Source organism: Protopterus annectens, chromosome 11.part0 (assembly GCF_019279795.1).
Source record: "Protopterus annectens isolate FY-2018-M chromosome 11.part0, PAN1.0, whole genome shotgun sequence".
NCBI classification, from domain to species: domain Eukaryota; kingdom Metazoa; phylum Chordata; order Ceratodontiformes; family Protopteridae; genus Protopterus; species Protopterus annectens.
Window position 1 is genome coordinate 492,737,070 of NC_056745.1, and position 13,332 is coordinate 492,750,401.

The 13,332-nt window shown below is 39.1% G+C and overlaps 1 protein-coding gene across 2 annotated transcripts in view; it reads left to right on the forward strand.

The window, feature by feature from the left end:
• The window catches only part of LGR5 (leucine rich repeat containing G protein-coupled receptor 5), a 1,626,452-nt gene that overhangs the window by 462,941 nt on the left and 1,150,179 nt on the right, over window positions 1-13,332 (forward strand). The window lies entirely within an intron of this gene.

Genomic DNA, 13,332 nt, shown 5'->3' on the forward strand with positions numbered 1-13,332 from the left:
ACACTCAACATTACTCTGAACTGTTGATCCCAAGTACTTAAACTCATTCACCTTCGCCACCTCTATTCCCTGCATCCTCACCATTCCTCTATACTCCCTCTCATTCACACACATATATTCTGTCTTAATTCTGCTGAACTTCATTCCTCTTCTCTCTAGAGCATATCTCCACCTCTCCAGAGTCTCGTCCACCTGTTCCTACTCTCACTACAGATCACAATGTCATCTGCAAACATCATAGTCCACGGGGACTCCTGTCTGATCTCATCTGTCAACCTGTCCATCACCATTGCAAGTAAGAAAGGGCTCAGAGCTGATCCTTGATGTAATCCCACCTCCACCTTAAACTAAGCCATGATAAAGGACAAATTATTATCCCAGGGATAAAAATTCAAAGGGGGATATTCCAGGGTGACTCTTTGTCACAGCTGCTATTCTGTCTTGCCATTAACCCATTAAGCTGTCTACTTAATAGCTTAGGCCATGGCTATAATTTGGGTCCTAGAAAACTACAAAGTCTAAAGACTTCTCATCTTCTATTTGTCGATGATTTAAAACTGTATAGCTCACAGATGAGGAGCTGAAAGCACAACTGCAAGTTTTCAAATCTTTTTCAGAAGATATAATAATGTCATTTGGTCTTGATAAATGTGCAAAAGCAACCTTTAAAGCAGGAAAACTGCAATACCTACAAAACATCAGTTTAGGACAAGAATGTGATATAAAAGAACTTGAGCAAGAAGGAGTGTATAAATTTGAGAACTGATTAATGATCAACAATAAAACACAAACAAATGCAAATAAAACTTAGTAAGGAATATTTCAGAAGACTTAAATTAATCCTGAAAACAGCACTGACATCTAGGAACAAAATCCAAGCTGTAAGCCAATTTGCACTTCCTGTCCTAACTTACAGTTTTGGAGTGCTTGATTGGCCCCAAAACATGTTGTATAGATTAGACAGGAAAACAAGAAGGATGCTTCATGCTCACCAAATGATTTATAAAAATCAGTGCATGCCAAGATTATATATTCCCCATTCAGAAGGAGGGATGGGCCTCCTTGAAATTTATTACATGTATAGATCTGCAATCATGGGACTTCATACATATCTGCTGACTTCACAAAACCGAAGTGTAGTGAAAGTTTTGAAACATGAGGAGATTAAATCTAAGATGACTTCTCTGCTTAGTCTAGCAGAAGCATATCGGTGTGAAGCAGGAATGAAAATCAAACCAGAAGTAGATAAAAATGAGGCAGCAACTGAATGTGCCAAAAAACAAAAGAAAGAATATTAGGTGAAGGACCAGATGAGAAGGCAAGAAATGTGGGAAAATCCATAAATACAGTTTAAGTATAGAAACTTCTGGAGGAACCTTATGTTGATCAGGAATGAACACAGAAATGGTTAAGGAGAGGTAAATTCAAACCAAGAGATGAAAGGTTAAAATTGGCGGCCCAAGATAGTGGGCTGCGTACACGTTGTTTACAAAGTCCTTTGAACATGTGTGAGAAACAGACAAATGTAGGTTTTGTAAAACCGAATTGGAAACAATTGCACACCTCAATGCTGGTTGTGACATACTAATGGCTGAAGGACTGTATACTGAAAACCATAGTAGTGTGGCAAGACTGTTGCACTGGCGATTGTACAAACATTATGGTTTTAAAGTGGCAGAAAAGCACTGGAAAAATGAGCCGCAAAGCATCATAGAAAATGAAGAAGTCTATTTTATTTATTTATTTATTTTATTTTATTTTACATTTGTTGACCGGGCTAGTCTAGCTGGACATATATCCATTTACAGTAGAGGCCCGGGGAGAAAAGCTCCAGTACAGATAAAATCACAGTGATTTATAACAATAAAAATTTTTCTTTATAGAGTTATACAAGGTACAAGAGAGGATAGCTATAATATTAAAAAAACTTTTAAGTCAAGTTATACAAAAAAAATAAGAACTAAATCCTAAAGTTAATAAGAAATAGAAGGCATCCCTTAAGATTCAACTCCCAATTCCAGAAAGTATCAGGTAGGGCCAGTAAGGGGACAGGAAGAAAAAATTAGGCGTAATGAGACATAATTTCAGTCGGGATTGGTACAGGGACATAGCCATTGAGAAGTAAGATGTGCTTTGATTTGTCTTTTGAACAGAGAGGTGGACTCCAGAGTAGCTATTTCTTGAGGGATTAGATTCCAGTGTTTACCTATGGAATTTGAAAATAGTGCATCCCCAGCTTTATTATATGATTTAGTTATGGATACTAGAAACTTATTGGCAGAACGAAGTGTGGCTAGGTTCTTATATGGAGAAATAAGTCTAGCCAGGCTCGGAGTATTATCAGGGAAATGAAGGGTTTTATGAATGATAAGTAGTTGTTGGTAGAGTAGGTGGTTATTTAGTTCTAGCCAATTTAGTTGTTTCAGGTTGTGACAGTGGTGAGTTCTAAGGGGAGTAGCATTAATGAATCTAGCTATACTGTTATAGCAGGTCGAGAGTTTGTTGATATTATTTTTAGATAGTGTGGTATATATAGCTGAAGCATAAAAAAGGGTGGAAAGCAGGTGGGTCTGTGCAATGGTTTTTCTAGCTGCTGGGTTAAGGAAGGGTTTAATTCTGTAGAGTGTCCCAATTTTTTTATTAACAGCTTTAATAGTACTATTAATATGGTCATCAAAGTTAAGATGGTTGTCAATGGTTACACCTAATAGTCGAGTGGTATTGTCAGGGTTAATACAGGTAGAATTATCTGAGGTGATAGTAAAGAAAGGTGTAGGAGATTTATTAGTAGGAGTAAAGAGAAGAAGTGTATATCGCATGGGATCATCCATTACTAACATTTCAAAAGATAGATGCTAGAAAACCACATATAGTGGTCCAAGAAAAGAAGACAAAAGTAGCATTGATCATTGAAAACACCACAGCCAGTGACTGCAGTGTCTTGAACACAGAGAGACATAAAGTCATAATATATCAGGATTTGCAGGCAGAAACAAGAGCAATGTGTAAGAAAGATACCCAGACAGTTCCAGTAGTAGTAGGAGCAATGGGTCTTATAAAAAAGAGTCTACAATCATATTTAGATATGCTACCAATACATGTAACTCCATACGAATTGCAGAAGAAGTCTTTACTGGGCACATTGCAGGTGCTGTGAAGAGCACTACTAACTAATATCAAGGAGTGAAATGATACTAATTTCATGAACTTTAATCGTACTTTGATTTAGGAATGAGGTCCATTCCTAAAATAAAAAAGACAGCTGGGTGCACAAGTCCCTGAATAAAAAAGTCCCCAATCCTGGAAGGCACACTGGTGCCAGGACTGGAAAAAATTACAGCGCAGAATCATCAAGACACAGAAACATTCCTAGAATGGGGTTAGGCCAGGCTCAGGAGGGATCCCCCCCCCCCCCAACACTGTAGAAGGAAGCAGTAGCCCAAAAAAAATCACAAACACTGACAGGCCAAAAAAGAGCCATAAAGATGATAAGATATAGTGGACTATTGAGGATGAGAAAGAAACTATGCATCGTGTAAAGTCATGGATTTTATTCAAAGAAGGAAACTAAAACCATAAAAGCAAGGCTAAAACACAGATAAGCGCTTTCACGTCTCTCTAAACAGGAGCTTCATCAGATCTAAAAACTGTTACAAACAAACCATCTTTTAAACACAGTTACCTGATCAACTCACGTGATCTAAGAATTGGTCTTAAAAGGACAGTTCCCTTAAGTCCCTTCATACCATCTGCATGTAATTCTAGCATCCACTTCATCTCTTTACATTCTGTTTTATTCCTTAGATCACCTTTTCTATTGCTAGGTGTAAGTCATTTCAATACTAAAAACTTAAAAGTGTGAATGGTGTCATTCTTTAGAACATGTTTATACAGTGAATTATGAACATAATTCTTCCTGATGTCATTTAAATGTTCTCTAATTCTGTCTTTCAACCATCTGTTTGTCTTACCTACATAGTAGGATTCACATTTCACACAGAATGCCAAATGTACTAGATTTTGACTTCTGCAATTTGCATAAAAGTTAAAGACATCCATACCCACTGGATGTACATAGGAATCACTGTTATGAATTTCTTTACACATGTTGCAGTCTCTACATGGAAATGTACCACATTTATCAGAGACAGAAACCTTCTTATTAGTGGATTTATAACACAGCAACTGTTTTAATGATTTATTGCTCTTATAGCAAAACCTGGGTGCATTACCAAGTACTGACCTATACTTATCATCAGATACAAGTAGTTGCCAGTCTTTCCTAATAATATTGCAAATAGCTTGAACATCCGTAGAGTAATAATGGCATACATCCAAAACATGTACACACTAATGTGCTAAAAGGACAGTTCTACAGATATACACATTTAAGTGCTGATGATAGCATTATGTGTGAATCAAAGAACCTTAAAAGTGACTTTTAATGTAGAGGCTACCATGATGCAGAAATCAAGTCTGCCTGTGATGAGATCCTCCAACACAGGAGGGATATTGCTAAACTTTACTTCTCTGAGAGAGTAGTGAACAGTGAAAGAAAGATCTGTGATGCAAGAGGCTCTGACCTAAGAATGTGCATGACTTATTGTATGGATGTTATTTTTAAAGAATATAAAATTATTGTTCTTAAAATGTTTTTGAATACTTTGAAGCTTTTCTCCTTGTCCCCAGTCAGAATTTTGCAGTAATCAAATTTCAGTACATTATAAAATAATTAATAAAAACCCACATAATTAATTATTCTTAGCAGTATCATTCACAGATCAGTTGTAATGGCTGACCTTACACTCAGTGATTGAAATCATCTTCAGTGAAACTACATGAGCTCATGCAAATGCCTTGGAGCAGCTAGTTGATACCCCCACAAGAGGTGATAATATCTTGGACTTGGCATTAAGCAACATGAGTAACTACTGCAGCATCCCTGCAATAGCATGCTTCCTGGTAAGATCCAACAATAAAGCAGTCACTTTCAAAGTCAACATCTCCCCTGATCCACCTCTAGCTAGGGTCAAACAAAAAAACTTCTCCAAAGCTGATTACAACCTACTGAGGGATGGTATAAACAGCTTCACAGCCCCCTCCCCTCTGTTGGAACTGGCACCAATGTCAAAATCTACACCAAAGTACTATACAAGCACTTATACAGATACATGGAATCAGGAATACCATCCTCCGCAAGAAAGAGTAAACCTGTCTGGTGGACATCTGCAGTAAATAAACTATATAACAAAAGGAAAAAATTGCTGTCCAGGACCAAGAAGGAGCAGACGCCCAGTTGGAAGCAATCTCTCCTTAGCCTGAACAAGCAAATAAGAGCACTAGTGAAATCCTCTAAAGCCAACTTTGAGTCCAAATTGGCCACATCTACTAGAGACAATCACAAGGCCTTCTTCACATATGTCCACATTCTCAAAGGAAGCACCCAGATCTGTTCAGAACTGGTGGTCAAGGACACCACATATACAAATGCTGTAGATATAGCCAACCTACTGGCTGACAGATTCAGTGAAAATTTCACCCCTCTGTTCCCCCATCAGTAAATCAGGACATCCCCAGTACCTGACCCCCCTTATCTCTGGGGAACAGGTCATCACTGCCCTCTCAAAGGCAAAAAATACAGCCTCCATGGGACCCAATAAAATCCCAGGCTGCATCCTACATGAACTCAGGCATGAACGTGCAGTACTATTAGGCACCCTATTCAATCAAAGCCTGAGTACTGGCTTTGTCCCAGCTGAGTGGAGGACAGCCACTGTCATCCCTTTGCACAAAGGTATAGCATCCACTGATCTGGGAAATTATAGACCCATCAGCCTAACTAGCCAGATCTGCAAGGCCATGGAACGGATTATCATGGACCTCATTAACAGGGATATTGGCAACCTCCAAACACTCGACCCCACACACTTTGGCTTTGTTAAGGGGAGGTCATGTCTGTTAAATCTGGTTGACTTCTTTGAGACAGTCACTAAAGCCATGGACGAGGGGAAGACAGTGCACACTGCCTACCTTGACCTGACCAAGGCCTTCAACACTATTCCCTACTCGGGCATAGTAGACAAATTCTCTCAACTAGATCTCAATCCATATGTTATCAGATAGGTAGCAAACTGGATCATTGCTAGAGCCCACCTAATCAAAATAGGGGAAGTCATCTCAAGCAGTAGACCCGTAACGGCGGCGTACCCCAGGGATCAGTCTTGGGGCCTCTGTTATTTGGGATATACTTCTCTGAGGTGCAGGTCAAAAACCAGTGGGCTATGGCTGACCAAGTTTGCAGATGACTGCAAGCTGGGCATGGTCATCAATTCCTTATGTGATGTGGACATCCTCCAAGAGGGTCTCACCCAAACAAATTGCTGGTGTCAGAAACATGGCCTCAAGCTGAGTGCCAAAAAATGCATCATCATCCCCTTGGGGGAGAGTGATGTCTCCACATATTATCACATTAATAACAACATCCTAAGCACGCAATAAGTCATGAGGGATTTGGGCACCCAGGTTGATAGCAACCTTACTTTTGACCACCATGTTGCTTCCGTTGTACAGAAAACTTTCTATATGGTGCACGTCATAAGTAAGGGTATCTCATCCAGGGACAAGGAGGTCATAACATCCCTGTATTCTTCCCTTAAAAGGCCAATTATTGAGTACAATGCCTCCTTCGGCATATACCTCGCAAAAAAAATGCAGCAGCTGGACAGACCACAGAGGTTCTTCACCAGAAGAATCCAGGGCCTCAAACATCTACCCTACACAGATAGGCTAAAATCCCTGTCTCTCTACTCAGTTTCATACAGACTCCTCAGAGGTGACCTCTGTCTGATATACAAAGCAATCTCAGACCCCACCTTGATGGGACTGCTGCATATACATAAGTCAAGCTCCACTCGAGTAACCCACACGCACGACCACAACCTGCTCTGTGACATCAGTAAGACTTGTTGGTGGGACATATTTGTGCCCCAGAGACTCCCCCATCTGTGCAATAGACTCCCTCTCCATGTCAAGCAAAGTACTTCATTATCCCTTTTCAAGCACAACCTGGATATCTGGATGGGAAACAGAAAGTACACCCCTGGGATTCTACCCATGTCCCTGCTGGACAGGGGCTTTGGGTGCTGACTTGTCTAAACATGGGCTAAACCCTTTGCTAGGCTTATAAGGGCCTCAGGTCCAATAGCCTAGTAACCTCCTATGATCCTATGATCCTATTCAATTCAACATTGAACTTTTCGGACTGAAGTGTTAGGAAATGCCTAATTTATGACCATATGTTCAAAGTCCTGTAAAAATGAATGTAACGGTTTAACTCATTTAATGGCCAGTTTCCAGTGATCAAGTTTTTTTATCAGGTGCACGGTTGGTGGCAATCCCAAATTAATGGATGACATATATTAATTAGGGGAGGCATTGTGGCACAATAGCCACCATTGTGATCTCACAACTAGAGGTTCTCATGTTCGATTCTCATGGATGCATACCTTCTGTGCAGATTCTGCATTTTGTCCCTGTGCTCGAATGGGTGTTTACCAGGTATTGTGGTTCCTCACATCACAAAGATATGCAGTAACCAGACTGGTGAATCTGAATTGCCCATAGGTGTGTGTGTGTGTGTGTGTGTGTGTGTGTGTGTGTGTGTGTGTGTGTGTGTGTGTGTGTGTGTGTGTGTGTGTGTGTGTGTGTGTGTGTGCATGATACAGAAGAAAGGCCCGTGATTCTACCTCCATTCCTCACATGTCAAATAAATATTGTGGATGGTAATGGCAGTGCATGTGGTCTCTAGAAGAGTGAGGTGTGAATCAAAGGCATGGCTGTATTGATAAGGAAATATTTCAGTGGAAGGATTCTGTAGGACTCTGGAAGATAGAGGTGGATTGTTATCTTTACTCCAGAATGAATGCGTTTTTTAATGATGTCTGTGGGTCCTGTATCAGGCAGACTCGTTCTCATTAATTTCTGGAAATTGTATCTGAATACTAGGATCAGGCATCTTCTATCAGGAGTAGGAATGATGATGATGATGATAGGTGTCTTCATCTATTTTAGATGTTAAATATAAAAATGGTAGATTCCTGTAACACCTATAATTGCATCATGATTGCTTGGCTCACTGATCCTCTATCCACAAACTTTGAAAAGCTACCTGTAATATTACACCTAATTAAATGTCTCAAAACAAGTTTTTTTTTTCATAGAAAGGCAACCTACACCCCCACCATGCCACATACACCCAATAACTTATATAGAGAAGTTCCATGTTTGCACAACATTGGGGAGAGGAGCACATCCCCAGAACAGAGTACAACAGTCTTTAGCTATTTTTTTTTTCTCTCTTACAAGAGTGAACAAGTGATTTCCCTGATCTGCCACGTCAAAGACATACAGGGGAGCTGTTTTTGCTATATTAAAAACTGGAGACTGGTACACTGGGTACCTGCCATTGCCCAGACTGAGGAAACCAGCAGTCAGGGACTTGGTATAGTGGGTGTTTTGTTATAAAGGAGTTTGGGCTATACTTTTCTTTATTTTACAGTGTGGACCCTGGCATAGTAGTTAAGCCTTTACTGTCTGTATATGCTGGCCAGCTAATGAACTTTTTTGTTTACCTACCTATGTGCGAGTTTTGCATCTATTGACTTACTATGTATATCACATAGTGTTTAATTAGGAAGTCAGTATTTTAATGAGAGACTTTTTCGGGTACCTTCTGTAAATGGTATTAGGCTTCCTTTCTGTACACACAGAAACATTTCTTAGCACATTAAGAAGAAAAAAGCAATTAGAATAGAATGCCGAGAATGGAAAGACCAGCCACGCTTCAGTACAAATTCAGTGTAGGCATGTAGCACTGGGTTGCTCTCTGCAGATGAAGTTGTTTTCTGACATATGTGGCAGCTGCTGCCATTTTCAAGAATGTTCTATCCATTATCATTTAGCATTTATAATGTACTTATGATAAATAAAATAATTTGTTACTGGTAAGGCAGACTAGGAAATAAATGCATTAAAAAATAAATATATAAAAAATAAATATGTACCCGGTTCTTTGGCAATAAAATAGCAAAGTGCATATCATAGTGATGAACACTTGGCTTGACGCTATTAGAGATGAGAGAGCAGAACTTCAATAAATGGCATTACTTGCTGGTCTGGCTCAAGTACTCTAATTCATGTCCACAAAGGTCTGCAGTATTTTTGCCCAAGTAATGGAATGTAAACAAAAGAAACATAATAATACAAGTCTGACTTATTGTTATAAACCATTAAAGAGAACTTAACCTGATGTTTCCACAGCAGTATTCAGAAGATATTCTGTAGTCCATGCAGCATGATATTAATGGAGCTCCTAATAAATATGGGGCACATAGAGGGCAACGCTGGAGTGGCAGCTTCTCAGAAAGAGGGTTACCTGAGAAAGGTGCAAAAAAAGGATTTTTTTTCAAGAGTTAAAAAGAATGAAGTGGTTGCTAGCTTACCGCAAGTCAGGAGCACATGGTGGCCCTTGCTATGCTCTACACTACTTGACTTTGGGCATTATTACCCAAGCAGAAGCTAAAGATGTCACAGAATTTATTTTCTTTGAGACAGAAAAGTTATTTAGGAATACTAGAAGTGTACCTTCCACTGTTTTTCACACTCAAGGAACTTTGGTCATGTTCTTCTTTTTCCTGGTCAGGGGTTGCCACAGCGGATCACCTTGTCCACTCATGACTGGCAGTGGATTTTTACGGTGTCAAGTTGCCAGCCCAACACCCAACCTTCCACAGAAGGCACACACATGCACTCACTCATGCCTAGGGCCAGTTTAGAGTGTCCAATCCACCCATGGCATGTCTTTGGGAGGAAACTGAAGCACCCAGAGGAAACCCACGTGACCACAGGGAGGACATGCAGACTCTGCACAGAAGGCACGCCAGCCAAGGATCGAACCGGAGAACATCTTGCTGTAAGGCAGCAACACTAACCGCTGCACCACTGTGGCCACCCAGACTTTGGTCATGTTGCTATTGGTAACTAAAAGGAGAGGTATCCAGGAGGGTATGCACAACCAGATACTGCTGCATGGTATGTTTTTGAACATGGGCCTTGTTTTTGTGTTTTTTCTCTACTGTTGGCCTTCATGGTGTGTTAGATACTGCTGCATGTTAGGAAAATATATAAGAAGGAAGGAAGGAAGGAGATTAAAAGGAGTAAGCTATTTGTGGGTGCCAGTAATTCAAAGAAAAGAATAGCAAGACACCAAAAAATTACCCCAGGTGATGCTATCAAAGATTTAGGATGACAATGAGAACCAGTGAGGTGGTGAGTGATATAAGAGTCTGCCAGTAGCACAAGCATTGTAACTGTACTTCTGTACCTACACTGTTAAACACAAACCACATCAAACACCTTAACCATTAGACCAAGCCCCAGTCCACATAGGACCACTTCTTCTGTTTATCGGATCTGTACATCCAGAAGTAGCTCATCAGCATAAGAAGAAATATCAATTGCAATTTAATTAAATGTGTCCTGATTGCCTAGTTACTGATGTTTATTTAATTAGACAGATGGTTACATCTTATTTTGCTTTTCTCTTACTTGCATACTTAAACACAAGATGGCATTTAAAACTATCAGACTGCTTGGCACAGTTTGACAAATGGATCTATTTTTAGAACTGGCTGCCACTTTTATCCTTTTGAAATTATAGAAAGCTCTACAATTTGGTAAGATCAAGTGGATCAGTATCATTTTCCCAGAAGCATATAAAACACATATCTGTTACTCAAATGTTTTGAACCCTGAAAATATCAATGAAGAGTCAATAGTTGTGAGATACAAACAAGAGAAGAGCAAATCTCTTAATAATAAGGAATTGAGCACTCTGTCACTAAGAAACCACAATGCAGTCACATAAAATGTGCCAGTTGATGAAACCCCACAAGATTAAGCATGCTAAATGTCATGCAAGTGGGATAAACCAGTGCCAGAATATGTGACATTCAGAATTATAAACAGAATGATTATTCATCCCAAATATTAGCAATGCCATTATAGTACCAGAGTGTGTGTGCAGTTAAATTCATATACAGATGTGTGTATTTGTTTTATGAAACCACTTAAAATATTTATGCTTACTCCTGTGCAGATTCTGTGCTAACACCTGTAACAATATTGGCAGTGTGCGGTTGTATATTACATGTTTGGATGCTACATACTACTTCTAAGCTTACAAAACACCAAACAGTGTCACAAGAAATTGTAAAAGACTATACATTTGGACCATGTTTATTAATTACATGTTTAGATAATCTATTGTTGCATGCATTTCTGTGTGTATCCCACTAAATGAACATCTGTAACTATGCAAGACAAATTTCAGGTGATTTGCAGAAACCACTTGTAGTTAATAAATTTATTAGCTACCAGTTCACTAAATGTGGCTTTTTTAGCCCCAAAGAACACTGTCCCCAGTTTCAGTCATAATATGTAAGGGGTGAGGGTCAAAAGACCCTGCATGGGGGGTGTGGTAGACCATCCTTGAACATGCACAAAAACAAAGGCTACAAAAATGGCTAAACATGGTATCAATCTTTTTTTAATTAAAATCATATTTACAACTTTGCTATGAAGTAGTTCAACTAGATTCCTGAAACATTTCTTCCACATTGTGATACAGGACCCGTTTGAATAGATACACCCACTGAATCAGCCTGTTTCCCTGGTCCCAGAAGTACTTACCTAGCAAATGTGTTGAAAGAAATATTACAATTTAAATATTACTGGTTATAAGGTATCTATTCTTTTGTAATCAGATGTCTTTTACCTATTTCTGAAAAACTGTAAGTCTTTTGGATGTGTGGATAGTGTTCACTATAGGTACCAAAGGTTGCAGAAATTATCAGCCCAGTAGCTGCAATCGGGTTCTTGATAAATTCTTGTGTTTCAGAAACATGTTTTTGATAAAATCTGTCTGCATGGGTCTCTGCTTTCCAGTTCAGTAGCATGATCTGAGAACCTAAGTTTTGTTTCAACAGTGCAGCTAAGTATGTATGGCTTTTGGCCTGCATGCTGACGCCACAGATCTATAGGTGAGTAGAACTGCATCATGTATTCTGCAAAGATTTGTGTTTCTCTTATTAAATAAGTTTTCATTATACCCTGTACAGTTTCATTTCAGCTTGAAAAAGGAGCAAAAAATTTAGTTGAAGGACTTTGTATCAGATCTAATATTATTACATGAATAATTGTCATTGCGATGTTTGATGGAAAAAGCTGCACAATGGCTTTGGGGTGTGTCATAAAATGATGTTTCTTCATATCCCCCAAGTTATGGGGGTGTTTCTTCATACCCCCAAGGTAGAGTGATCTGAGAATTAAAAAAAAAGAAAGAAAGTTTTTCCAACACATTTGCCTGAATCAGCGTTCACAGATGTACAGTGAATAAACTAGATCCAGCTGAAAAGTAAGATTGCGTCTTAATCTTCTGCCTTTTTTTTTTTTTTACAGACACCCACATGCTCACAGACACACAAACAAACATACACACACAAACATATAAGCATTCTTTAATTCAAATGTGTTTCAGATATTTGTTGTATACTGTGTCACTGTCACATCCTAATGAATAAAGGCTATATTTGTTGCTTTAACTGAACTTATTAACTTTTTAAATGGGTAAGAGTAATGTGCCTCATATCCATTTCAACTATGACCAGGATACTATTTATATAGATATATATATATATATATATATATATATATATATATATATATATATATATATATATGGATTCACTTTATATCCTCGAAATACTGAAATATCGAAATTCAGTATTTCAAAGCTATAAAGTCGAATTTTTTAAACCACAAAATTCAAAATCTCGCACACTGGAGATTTTGAATTCTGCGCTTCTACTGTACACACACATACACACACACACACACACACACACACACACACACACACACACACACACACACACACACACACACACACACAAGATCTCTACTACATAAAAAAGGGAGGCAAGCCCTCCCGTACCCCCATGTGGGGGGCAAGCCCCTCCACACCCTCCCTACTTAAATATTCTCACACTGAGGTCTCACTACACACAAACACACACAAAACTCCACCACACAAGCTACATTCTCCTCACACACACACATCACAGCAACAAAACACACTGACGCACACCACAGCCCCTACCCAAAACCCTTAACACACACACACACACACACACACACACACACACACACACACACACACACACACACACACACTTACCTGAATCCATAACCACAGCGAAACCTCACAAGCACAAA